Below are 11,195 nucleotides of genomic sequence, written 5' to 3'. Positions count from 1 at the left end.
TAAAAAATCACTAAATATACAAGGAAACAAATTCACATGACTGACAATCAATAAATGGTACAACCAGAGTTGTAACGATATTAATAATTGAATGACCAGATATGAAGTACAAAATATATTTAACGTATTTAAAGGAATTAAAAAAGAAGTAAAAGAATGAAGAAATACAGAACAATGAAAACCTTGGAATATTTGAAAAACAGTTAAAAAGAACTTTAAAAAAAATGCTGTTACAAAACATCAAGGTAGAAATTAAAACCTAAACTTAAAACCATAGACAATGGGGGAAAGGCGACTGAATTAAAATGATCTAAAATCCTTAGGATGTTAAACATTTATATTAAATTGAATATAAGGGAAACGGACTTTGGCCCAGTGGTTAGGGCATCCGTCTACCATATGGGAGGTCCGCGGTTCAAGCCCCGGGCCTCCTTGACCCGTGTGGAGTTGGTCCATGCGCAGTGCTGATGCGCGCAAGGAGGGCCGTGCCACACGGGGTGTCCCCCGCATAGGGGAGCCCCACGCGCAAGGAGTGCACCGGTAAGGAGAGCCGCCCAGTGCGAAAGAGGGAGCAGCCTGCCGAGGAATGGCGCCGCCCACACTTCCCGTGCCACTGACGACAACAGAAGCGGACAAAGAAACAAGACGCAGCAAAAAGACACAGAAAACAGACAACCAGGGGAGGGGAGGGGAATTAAATAAATAAATAAAAATAAATCTTTAAAAAAAAATTAAATATAAATGTTAAATTAAAATTTTCTAGGGAAAGCATAAAAAATAGAAATAAGGAAAAACAAATTTAGGAAAAAAATTCAATCCAAAAAAGAAATTTAAAAATTTAAGAAAAAAATTGAAAATTTATGTCCCAAACAAAAACCTGCATAGGAATGTTTATAGAAGCTCTGTTCATAATTGCCAAAACTTGGAAGCAACCACAATGCCCTTCCACAGGTGAATGGATAAACAGCCTCTGGCAAATCCATACAATGGAATATTGTTCAGTGATAAAAAAGAAATGTACTATCACGGCATGAAAAAACATGGAGGAAACGTACATGCATATCGGTATGTAAAAGAAAGTCTGAAAGAGAACAAACTGTATGGCTCCAACTATATCACCTTGTGGAAAAGGTCGGACTATGGAGACAGTAAAAGGATCAGTGGTTGCAATGGGTTCAGTGGGAGTGATGAGTATGCAGAGCACAGGGCATTTTCGGAGCAGGGAAACTGTTATGTATGAGACCATAGTGGTAGATACATGGTATTACATATTTGTCAAAACTTATAAATCTGTATAAAGAGGGAATCCTAATAAAAACTAGGGAGTTAATTACTAAAAATGTATCAATATTGATTCATTAATTATAAGAAATTTACCACACTAAACAAGATGTTACTAATAAGGAAACTGTATATGCATGTATGGGCAGGTGCGGGAATACGGGAAATCTAAATTCTATGCAATTTTTCTGTAAACCTAATACTGTTCTCTAATATAGAACACTTTTGGGGTCACAAAACAAGTCTCAATAATTTTTAAAAGCTGAAATTTTATAAAGCATCTTCTCTGACCATAGTGGAATGAAGCTGGAAATCAAGAACCAGCAGAGAATCATAAAGTCCACAAATATATGGAAGTTAACACTCAAACAATCAGTGGGTCAAAGAAGAAATTACAGGGAAAATCAGTAAATACCTTGAGACTAATAAACACAAGAAAACATATCAAAACGTATGGGACATAGCTAAGGCATTGCTCAGAGGGAAAATTATAACCCTAAAGGGTAACATTAAAAGAGAAGAAAGCTAAAATCAAAACTTAACAGCACACCTGGAGGAACTGGGAAAAGAACAGCAAACTAAACCCAAACAGAAGGGTAGAAATAACAAAGATTAGACCAGAAAGAAATGAAATTGAGAATATAAAAACTAGTAGAGAGGGAAGTGGCTATGGCTCAATTGAATGGGCTCCTATCTACCATATGGGAGACCCTGGATTCATGTCCCAGGGCCTCCTTGTGAAGGCAAGCTGGCCTGCACCTGCGGAGAGCTGATGGCCCACACCCACAGGGAGCTGATGGCCCATGCCCATAGAGAGCTGGCACAGCAAGATAATGCAACAAAGGGAGACAAGCAGACAAGCAAAAGAACGTGCAGTGAATGGACACAGAGAGCAGACAGCAAGCAAGCCACAAGGAGTGGGGGGATAAGTAATATATATATAACACTAAGAAAATTTAAAAACAAAAAGAAAACTAATAGCATTAACCAAACCAAAAGTTGGTTCTATGAAAAGATTAATAAAATTGAAAAAGCTTTAGATAGAATGATGAGGGAAAAAAGATGCAAATAAATAAAAATCGACCATAAGAGGATATTTTGAAAAACTGTATAAAAAATTAGACAACTTAGATGAAATGGACAAATTCCCAGAAATGCACAAATAACCTACACTGACTCTAGGAGAAAGATCTCAAAAGACCAACTACAAATAAAGAGACTGAGTCAGTCATCAAACCTCCCAACAAAGAAAAGCCCAGGACCAGACAGCTTCACAAGGGAATTCTACCAATCATTCCAAGAAGAAGTAATCCCCATTAAGCTCAAACTCTTCCACAAAATTTAAAAGGAGGGAACCTAACTTATATTATGAGGCTAGCATCACCCTAATTTCAAAGCCAGATAAAGATACTACAAGAAAAGAAATTTACAGACCAACTTCTCTTTTGAATGTAGGTGCAAACATCCTCAACGAAATACCAGCCAAGTAAATCAAACAGCATATTGAAAGAATTATACACCATGGACAAGTGGGATTTATCACTGGTATGCAAGGGTGGGTGAACAAAAGAAAATCAATTAATGTAATAAACTACATTAACAGAACAAAGGTAAAAACATATGATCACTTTTGTAGATGTAGAAAAGATGCCTGATAAAATCCAGCATCATTTCTTAATAAAAACACTTAGTAAAACAGGAATAGAAGGAAACTTCCTCAGCAAGACAAAGGGCTAACATCATTACCAAGGGTGAAAGACTAAAATCCTTCCCTCTCAGATCTGGAACAAGACAAGGATGTCCACTGTCACTACTGTTATTCAGTATTGTACTGAAAGGTCAAGCAAGTACAGTTAGACAAGATAAATAAATAAAAAGCATCCAAATTGGAGAAGTAAATCTTTCATTCTTTACAGATGACATGACCCTATAGGTAGAAAGTCCCAACATATCAATAACAAGGCTACTAGAGGTAATAAATGAGTACAACAAAGTGTTGGGGTACAAGATCAACACTTGAAAGTCAGCAGTGTGTCTATATCCTAGCAATAAGCAAGGTGAGGAGGAAATCAAGAAAAAAAAATCCATTTTTTTTTTAGCAACCAGAAGAATCAAATATCTAGGAAGAAAATTAACCAGGGATGTAAGGGAACTTTACACAGAAAACTACAAAATATTGCTAAAAGCATTCAAAGAAGATCTAAATAAATGAAAGATCATTCCATGCTCATGGATTGGAAGACTGAATAGCGTTAAGATACCAATTCTACCCAAAATGATTTACAGACTCAATACAATCCCAATCAAAATTCCAAGTTTACTTTGTAGAAAAAGAAAGGCCAATTATCAAACTTTATTTGGAAGGATAAGGCCCCCAAATAGCTAAAACCCTATTGAAAAAGAAGAACAAAGTTGGAAGAAACACATTTCCTGACCTTGAAACTTAATTACTATGATGCAGGGGTCAAAAGAGTATGGTACTGACACAAGGATAGATTTATAAACCAAAGGAATCAAGTGGAGAGTTCAGAAATAGGTTCTTATCTCTATGGCCAATTGATTTTGGACAAGGATGCCAAGTACACTCGTTTGGGAAAGAAAAGTCTCTTCAAAAAATTGGTGTTGGGAGAACTGGATATCCATATGCAAAAGAATGAAAGAGGACCCTTATCTCACACCATATACAAAAATTAATTCAAAATAGCTTAAAGACCTAAATGTAAGAACCAGGACTATAAAACTCCTAGAAGAATATGTAGGAAATCATCTTCAGGATCTTGTATTAAACAATGGTTTTTAGACTTTATACTCAAAGCACAAGCACCAAAGGGAAAAACAAAAGATAAATGGGAACACAACAAAATTTAAAACTTTATTGTGCATCAAAGCATTTTATCCTGAAAGTGAAAAGACAACCTACTGAATGGGAGGAAATATTTGGAAACCACATATCCTATGAGGCTTTATTTATTTATTTAGTTAGTTGGTTATTTTTAGGAGGTTCCAGGGATTAAACTTGGGACCTTGTATATGGGAAGCAGACCCTCAACCAAAGAGCTACACCCACTCCCCTATAAGGGTCTAACATCCAGAAAATATAAAGTAATCCTACAACTCAACCAAAAAAAGGCAAACAACCTAATCAAAAAATGGTTTGAATATGCATTTCTTCAATGATGCACAAATGGCCAAAAAGCACATGGAAAGATGCTGCACATAATTAGGTATTAGGGAAATTAAAGTCAAAACCATGAGATACTGTTTCACACTCACTAGAAAGGTTACTACATAAAAAAAAAAAGCAGAAAATTACACACATTGGCAAGAATGTGGAGAAACAGGAAGACATGTTTATTGCTGGTAAAATGGTGCAGGCACTGTAGAAGACAGCTTGGCAGTTCTGCAGAAAGAAAAGTATAAAATTCACATTGACCTGGCAATCCCACACAGGGTATATATCCAAAGAATTGAAAGCAGGAAATCAAACAAATATTTGAAACTGATGTTCACAGAGGCATTTTTCACAATTGCCAAAAGATGGGAGCAACCCAAGTTCCCATCCACCAATGAATGGATAAATAAAATGTGGTATATATATACAATGAATATCACTCAGCATTAAAAAGGATTGAAGAGGAGGCAGGGCAAGATGGCATCTGAGTAAAGGGACCTCACAGTCTCTCCGGCAAAGAAGCAGCCAAGTGGGGATGGCGTCTTGCCAGAGTGGGCTGTTTTGGGGGCTTGCAAGGCAGGAGGTGTATGGATGTTGATTTGGAGAGACTGTGACAGAAGCAGTGCCTGCTAAAGGGAGAATTGCGGGTTACAAGTACAGAGGTTAGAAGCTGTGGAAAGGCAGGACCCTTCCTCCTAGGGCTCGCTGCCGCAGTGTTCCCTGAAAACTGTCAGTTGTGTGGAGGCATTCCCAGGCCCCTTGATCCCCAGATGCATGGTCCCCAGGTCAGTGTCCCCTAAGCCCCCATAGCCCACAGTCCACACACCTACACACCCTGAATCTGCAGTAACCTGGACTCACCTTTCCTGAGCCCAGAGCTCCTAGAGGTCCCGGATTGCTCTAGCCCTCTGGTTTTGGACTGACTCCGTGAGAGGGAGGGATTCAGTGGGAGGTGCAGCAGAGGGGCCGGGCGAGTGTGGGTTCAGTTTTCTGGTCACTTTCCCACCTTTTTAAAAAAATTTTTGTGCTTGGAGGAGCATAGCAGCTGGCTTGGGAGAGCCTGGGAAGAAAGGAGTAGTGAATCTGCTGAGAAAGAAAAATTTACCTAAATACCCTGAGATAGGAAAATTTGTCTGGGAGAAGGTGGAGTGAGAAAATCAACTAGCCCTCCGGTAGCACACCTAAGGGAGAGGGACTGTAGGAGGTGCTTTCAATGCTTCCAATAGCATACTTGGGGTTCCTGGTGAGGTGTGGGTGCTCTCTCTCTGGAAATTAAGAGTCAATGTTTTCTGTGCTGCATGGGTTCAACAAGGATCCACTTGAATCTCCTACTGGATATCTCAGGTATCTTTACTGCTGCCCTGGGAGAGAGGGAAGAGAAGAAGGGAGAAAGGGGGAATATCAGATTCCTAAGCATTTTATTTAACTGCAAAGAGGATTCTTGCTTGAAACTTTGTCTGGTGTTTTGTTGGTTTGTCTTCTTGTTTTTCCTTCATATTTATCCCCCCAAGGCCTTTTTTTCTTTTTTTCTTTTTCTTGCTTGCTTCCACCCCCTTTGTGCCCCCCTTTTTTTCATTATTTCTTTTATTTTTTATTTTTTTATATTAGATGCTGCAGGGAGCGCTTCACATTTGCTGTATTTCCTCATCCTTCATTTCCTCTTTTTTCTGTGTATTGATTTTGGCCACCAACATTATCCCCTTTCCTCTACATTTTTTCAATCCTCTATCATTTATTGTTTCTCTTACATTACACCTCTCTTTGTTTCCCTGTATTTTTCTGACTTTTTATTTCTAAACCTTTGGTCTGTTTTCTGTCTTATATTCGCTCTTTTATTTGTCCTTTCTTTTCTCTTTCCCTCTCTACTGAACACAGTGGACTTTCCACACTATATTCCTCCCCATATTCAGTTTACTGTCTCGTTATACTTACTCTACTTTTCTTACTGTTATAAGTCTATACAGCTTACATGAGTCTAATATCCATTCTCCTAGATCTCACATGGTTCCCCAGTTAATATTTACTATCAATACTACTATTATTCATTTCTTTTTCTTATTCCTTTGCTTTCTCTGGCCCTAATATTTTCCTTCAAGTGCATTTAGCCAACGACAAAGAAATAGAATAAGAACAAAGTGACAAATATAAGACTTAACACGCATGCAAAAACAACTAATTAAACCCCAAACTACATAAGAAGCTAAGCAACTGATTAAACATCAAGATAAAATGATGACCAGAGAGCAACAGAAAACTTCAAACTAAAAAAATAATCAGGAAAACATGCCCCAATTCAATGAACAAACTAAAAACCAGGAAGGGAAGCAGAACATTGAACAAGTAATTAAAGCTCTCTAAACATATATTAGGGACCAATTTGATGAAGTGAAGGAAGAGATTAAGAATATGAAGAAAACATTTGGAGAGAATACAGAAGAAATTATAGTCATACGTAAAAAGAGAATGGATATAATGGTAATGAACAGCACAATTCAAGAAATCAAAAATAACACACTGTCAGCAAAAGACAGCAGATCAGAAGAGGCAGAGGAAAGTTAGTGATGTGGAAGACAGTACATCTGAAATCAAACAGATAGTAGAACTGATGGATAAAAAGAGAAAAAATCCAGCAGGGACTTAGGGACCTGAATGACAATGCAAAACAAACAAACATGCCCATTATAGGCATCCCAAAAGAAGAAGAGAAGGGAAAGGGGAGAGAAGGTGTGTTGGAGGAAATAATGGCTGAAAACTTCTCAAACCTATTGAGGGAGATGAATGTACATGTCCAGGAAGCATAATGTACCCCAATCAGCCTAAAGCCCAAAAGGCCTACCCCAAGACATACACTTGTCAAATTATCCAATGCTCAAGAAAAGAGAAAATACTAAAAGCAGCAAGAAGAAAGACAAAAATCACATACAAAGGAGGCTTCAAAAGATTAAGTACTGATTTCTCATCTGAAACCATGGAGGCAAGAAGGCAGTGGTATGACATAGTCAAGGTATTAATAGAAAAAATTTTCAACCAACAATATTCTATTCAGGAAAGTTAGCATTCAAAAATGATGGAGAGTTCAAAATATTCACAGATAAACAGAAACTAAGAGAGTACGCCAACAAGAATCCTGCCCTTCAGGAAATACTGAAGGGAGCTCTGCAGGGAGAAAGAGAAAAACAAGAGAGACAGAGTTGGAGGACTGTGTAAGAGCAACTAAAAAGACAAAATCAGAAAAAAAATGGCAAACACAAATCCAAAGAAAATATGGCTAATATAAGTAATTCCTTGAAATTAATAACACTGAATGTCAATGGATTAAACTTCCCTGTCAAAACTCAGAATGGAAGATTGGATAAGGAAACACGACCATCTATATGCTGTCTACGAGAAACACATCTTAGACCAAGGATTCAAGGAGGTTGAAAGGGAATGGCTGGAAAACAATCCTACAAGCAAACAATAACCAAAAAAGGGAAGGAGTAGCTATATTAATATCAGACAAAATATACTTTAAATGCAAAACAATTGTGAGAGACAGAGATGGACACTACATATTAGTGAAATGGATAATCTTTCAAGAAGAAAGAACAATCATAAACATTTATGCTCCTAAATAGTGTGTCCTCAAAGACATGAGGCAAACAGTGGAAAACCTAAGTGAAGGAATAGATGCCTCTACAATTATAGTGGGGGACTTTAATACACCACTATCAACTTTGGACAGAATATCTCAAAAGTTAATCAATAAACAAAGACTTTGAACAATATATTAGAGAACCTGGGCCTAATAGACATATACAGAACATTACACCCAAATACCACAGGATACACATTTTTCTCAGGTGCACATGGATCATTCTCAAAGACAGACCACATACTAGGTCACAGAAAAATCCTCAAAGACTTCAGAAAGATTGAAATCATACGAAATAATTTCTCTGACCACGATGGAATGAAGCTGGAAATCTGCAAGGGCCAGAGACCCAGATTTGGCATCAAGATTTGGAAGTTAAACAACATACACTTAGGAAAAAAGCGGGTCGAGGAGGAAATCTCAAAAGAAATAAATATTTACCGTGAAACAAATGAAAAAGATAATACAACATATCCAAACTTATGGAATGCAGCAAAAGCAGTACTAAGAGGGAAATTTATAGTCATAAATTCAGACATCAAAAAAGAAGAGCTAAAATTGAAGAATTAACTGCACATGTGGAGGAATTAGTATTTAAAAAAAAAACTAAACCCAAAGGAAGAAGAAAGACAAAACAAAGATCAGAGCAGAACTAAATGAAATAGAAAATGAGAAGGCACTTGAAAAAATAAAATAAATAAAACCAAGAGCTGGATCTTTGAGAAGATCAATAAAATTGACAAACCCATAGCAAGACTAACAAAGAAAAAAGAGAGAAGATGCAAATACTTAACATAAGAAATGAGAAAGGAGATATCACCACTTACCTCAGAGAAATAAAGACTATCGTAAGAGGATACTTTGAAAAATTATATTCCAATAAGAAGGACAACTTAGAGGAAATGGACAAATTCCTAGAAACAGATAAGCAGCCTACATTGATGAAAGAATATATTGACGATCTCAACAAACCAATCACAAGTAAAGAGATAGAATCAGTCATTAATCACCTCTCAACAAAGAAAAGCCCCAGGTCAGAAGTCTTCAAAGGTTAATTTTACCAGACATTTGGGAAAGAAGTAACACTAATCTTGCTTAAACTCTTTCAAAAAACTGAAACAGAAGGAACATTGCCTAACTCATTCTATGATGCCAACATTACTCTAGTACCAAAACCAAAGACCGTAAGAAGGAAAATTACAGACTAATCTCTCTAATGAACATAGATGTGAAAATCCTCACCAAAGTACTTGCTAATCATATTCAACAACACATTAAATGAATTATACACCATGACCAAGTGGGTTTCATTCCTGGTATGCAAGGAGGGTTCAACATAAGAGAATCAATTAATGTAATACAGCACATAAACAGATTGAAGGAAAAAATTGCATGATCATATCTATTGATGCAGAAAAATCATTGTCAAAATACAGCATCCTTTCTTGATAAAAACACTACAAAAGGTCAGAATGGAAGGAAACTTTCTGAACATGATAAAGGGTATATGTGAAAAACCCACAGCTAACATCATTTACAATGGTGAAATCTTAAAATCTTTCCCTCTAAGATCAGGCATAAGACAAGGATACCCACTATCACCCCTTCTATTTAACATATTCTTAGAAGTACTTGCTCGAGCACTGAGGCAACTGAGGCAAGAACCCGACATAAAAGGCACCCATATTGGAAAGGAAGAAGTCAGAATTTGACTATTTGCAGATGATATGATTCTATACATAGAAAACCCTGAGAAGTATACAACAAAGCTTCTAGAACTTGAAACAAGTTCAGTAAATTCACAGGTTAGAAGATCAATGCACAAAAATCAGTAGCATTTCTGTACACCAATAATGAGCAATCTGAGGAGGAAATCAAGAAACAAATACCATTTACAATAGTATATAAAAAAATCAAATGCCTTGGAATAAATTTAACTAAAGATGTAAAAGACTTATACACAGAAAACTACACAACACTGTTCAAGGAAATCAAAGAAGACCTAAATAAATGGAAGAACATTCCCTGTTCATAGATGGGAAGACTAAATATTATTAAAATGTCCATCTTACAAAAACTGATCTACAGATTCAATGCAATCCCAATAAAAATCAATACAGCATTCTTTAATGAACTGGAGAAACTAATTATGAAATTTATTTGGAAAGGAAAGAGGCCCTGAATAGCCAAAGACATATCGAAAAAGAAAAATGAAATTGGAGGAATCACACTATCTGACTTCAAAACATACTACAAAGCTACAGTAGTGAAAATGGCATGGTACTGGCACAAGGACAGACACACTGACCAATGGAAATGAATTAAGAGTTCAAATTCAGATCCTCATATATACAGCCACATAGTATTCAACAAGACCACCAAACCCTCTCAACTGAGAGAGAATGGCCTCTTCAAAAAATGGTGCCTGGAGAACTGGATATGTATAGTAAAAGAATGAAAGAGGATTACCATCTCACACACTTATATAAAAATAAACTCAAGATGGATAGAAGACCTAAATATAAGAGACAAGACCATAAAGACCTTGGAAAGCAATGTAGGGAAGCATCTACAGGACCTTGTAATAGGAAATGGCTTCAGGAACTTTACACCAAAAGCATAAGCAGCAAAAGAACAAATAGTTAAAAGGGACTTCCTCAAAATTAAAGCCTTCTGCACCTCAGAGGAGTTTGCCGAGAAAATGAAGAGAGCCTACACAATGGGAGAAAATATTTGGTAACCATATATCTGATAGGAGACTTATATCCTGCATATATAAAGAACTACTATATCTTGAAAATAAAAATATAGACACTTCTCCAAAGAAGATAAACAAATGGAAAAAAAAACATGAAAAAATGCTCAAAACCACTAGCTATTAGGGAAATGCAAATCAAAACAACTATGAGGTACCCTCTTACTCCCATAAGACTCATCAGACTGGCAGCTATCAAAAAATCAGAAAACTACAAGTGCTGGAGAGGATGTGGAGGAATGGGAACACTCATCCACTGCTGGTGGGAATGCAGAAGGATCCAGCCATTCTGGAGGACAGTGTAGCAGTTTCTCAAAAAACTATCTATAGATTTGCCATATGACGCAGCAATT

Source organism: Dasypus novemcinctus, chromosome 30, assembly GCF_030445035.2.
Source record: "Dasypus novemcinctus isolate mDasNov1 chromosome 30, mDasNov1.1.hap2, whole genome shotgun sequence".
NCBI classification, from domain to species: Eukaryota; Metazoa; Chordata; class Mammalia; order Cingulata; family Dasypodidae; genus Dasypus; species Dasypus novemcinctus.
Note: the sequence above shows the minus strand (reverse complement) of the source record.